At 29.6% G+C, this 3059-nt stretch overlaps 1 non-coding gene across 1 annotated transcript; it reads left to right on the forward strand.

Moving 5' to 3' along the window:
* Positions 1 to 950: 950 nt before the first annotated feature.
* Positions 951 to 2095, forward strand: LOC105952253 (uncharacterized). Its single transcript, XR_016034046.1, has 2 exons — positions 951 to 1080; positions 1704 to 2095. It is a non-coding gene; the product is annotated as an uncharacterized LOC105952253 (transcript).
* Positions 2096 to 3059: the final 964 nt, after the last annotated feature.

Genomic DNA, 3059 nt, shown 5'->3' on the forward strand with positions numbered 1-3059 from the left:
ATATACTTTTGAATTTCAGATTACAGGAAAGGGATGACAAATCCTAGAATATTATGTAGTAAAATATAATTTCGAATTTCAAATTTATTTATTTTTGTTATATGGTTTTCACAACCAACATAAACAAAACAACAATTCATAGAAAAAAATAGAAAACTCAGGTTCAGCTAGCATGTTATATTAAAAATAAATACTATATACACATATTCAGGGTACGTAGTTCATATAAAATCAAACACTCAGACTAAAAGTTAATTATTCGGTTCTGAAAATTTAAACCCATTAATTACCCAGTCGTCTATCGGTAATCGGTAATTCTTTTTAAACCTTACACCAATTCAACATTAAAATTTCAAATCTTACGATTTGTCGATTATGTCATATATTTGAGTAGCAGTTAATTTTAAGAAAACAATAACTAATGTCAATATTGGTGAGAAATAAAATATATAATAAATAAACTAAAAATCATGAATAATTAATAGCTTAAAAGTTAAAATAATATAAAGTTATCAACTTCCTAAATTCAAATCGGATAGCAGTGAAATACTAGATATTCTTTAGTTTTCTCGAATCGTTTATAAATAAGACAATCACCTAAATTTTGAAGTTACTTTAAATTTTTAAATTCATTTTTAAATGTTTTTAATAATAAATAGCCCTTCAGGACAGATCATACATGCCACAAACAGCTGGAAATACCGAAATAGAACCTTTTTTTTTCTAAGAAAATTAATTTCCATCTTAAACACAACACACAAAAAAAGTAAAGACAATCATTGCCAAGGTGTCAAAAGGCAAAAACCTCGTTTGCATATGTCTGTACTGGTCATACACACACCAATGTGGGTGTGTATGTGTTTGTGTATAATATATGAATGATAAATATTTATTCGATATCTTTCACCCAGTGTAGCATAGTATAAACCTGATTGGTCAATGCTCATACCAAAAGGATTCCCTCCTCAAATTATACAATCCCCACCTTTTCTTTTTATTTTCTTAATTAACAAAAATTCATGGCAAAATTCTACTTTACCATCATCATCCTCCTGATCATTTGCCCCTTCACTATTTCATGTATGTATACTTTTGGTTTCATTTTTATTTTATTTTAAATTATTCTAAGTTTCCAATTTGAGCTAGAAATGCAACTAATTTTTATTATTATTATTTATGCTTGAAAATGCTTCTCGATTTTGAGTTTTCGTTTAACTTCGAGTTTCAATTCTTGAATTTGATTTGGAAACTAATTTTTTTAGATCAATAAACATCAATTGTTTTTGTTGCTTGACATTCTATATATATATATAAAAAAAAAAAATCTGAAATGCAAGTTTCCAATTTGAGCTAGAAATGCAACTATTTTTTTTTAAAAATTATTTATGCTTGAAAATCGCTTCTCGATTATGAGTTTTCGTTTAACTTCGAGTTTCATTCTTGAATTTCATTTGGAAACTATTTTTTTTAAATCAATAAAAATCAATTGTTTTTGTTTCTTGAGATTATATATATATATATATATATATATATATATATATATATATATATATATATATATATATATATATATATATATATATATATATATATATTATTTATTTTTTTCTTTCCGAAATCAATTACTTGAATTTTGTTTCGATGAATTTCTATATATTTTGTATCATTTTTTTTTTTCAAAATCTTTTGAATTGGTAATGCAGGTTGGATAATCTATCCCGGGGGATGTAATCCAGGATGTATCCGTATCTATCAATGGCCATCAGGATTCGCGGGACTCCACATTCCGAAATTCACAGTCCAAATAGTCAACGAGGCATGGAACAATAAAGGAGTTTACGACGTTCAAATATCTTGTCCTGCGTTTGCATCGACGACTCTGATTAATCCTGCCGTTTTCAGACGGATAGACTTGGCCAACTGTCTCCTCTATAATGGCCGGATTATCAATCCTGGTGAAGTGATTACTTTCGAGTATTCGAATATACTCCCCTATCCGTTTATCGTTCTCGATTTAAAATGCATGTAAAACAATTTCATTTTTAGTTTCTCAAAATTGATTCCTTTTTGCATTGCTGTACTTGAATTCTTGCCATATTTGTCTATTTCATCTTCACTCCAAAAGGCCAATACAAGAATGGTATATATATTTTATATATATATATATATATATATATATATATATATATATATATATATATATATATATAAGAAATTTAAATTTATAATAAATTTAATGTTAGATCCTAATACGAGGAATCATACATTTTACTAACTAGGGTTTCATAATTTTTAATTAAATAAATAGGATTGGGAATAGATTTTTAATTCGTGTATGAATTACTACTTATTTATTCATTTTAAATGAATTACTTTCTTATATCTCATGTTATCAAACACCTATTTCATTGTTGCTACAATGTTTTGACATTTCAATAGAAATAATCTACTGGGAGCATACTCATTAAATAAATTATTGGAATAATTAGTAAAAACCCCCTAACTCATTTAGTTATATCAAGGTGGATATAACCTCCTTTTCACTATTAGTGAGAACCCCCTTAATTATTTAATTAAATTAATATTAATACAATTATTAAGTGTTATACCTATATTATCCTTAATTTTCCAAATCTTATATTTACAAACCCTAGCCATATTGCCTGCAACAAACCGCCGTTCTCAAATCCCCACAAACCGTCGTTCTCAAATCCCCATCACCTCTTCTCTTCTTTTCTGGAACCAAAACTCAGTAGTATCGGATGCGATGGCGACGGCAGTGAAGGTGACGAAGGTGGCGCTACATCTCAACAACGACGAGGAAGACCCCTTTCTCTTCTTTCTCGAATTGGGAATCCGACGGATGTGGGGCAAGGAGAGGACGAAGCCGGCTCCAGATCTCGACAACGACAAGGCGCAACCGCCGAATCTAGGGCGGACGGCGGCCCTCCGGTCTCCCCCCTTCCTTTCTGAGGCATGAGCAGATCTGCTAGTATTTTTTTTTTTTTGTTCTTTCGATTTTTGAAAGCATTCCTGGAATCCTCGTTAGAAGACCGCCT

Source organism: Erythranthe guttata, chromosome 10, assembly GCF_056151865.1.
Source record: "Erythranthe guttata isolate IM_541 chromosome 10, IM_541, whole genome shotgun sequence".
NCBI lineage: Eukaryota > Viridiplantae > Streptophyta > Magnoliopsida > Lamiales > Phrymaceae > Erythranthe > Erythranthe guttata.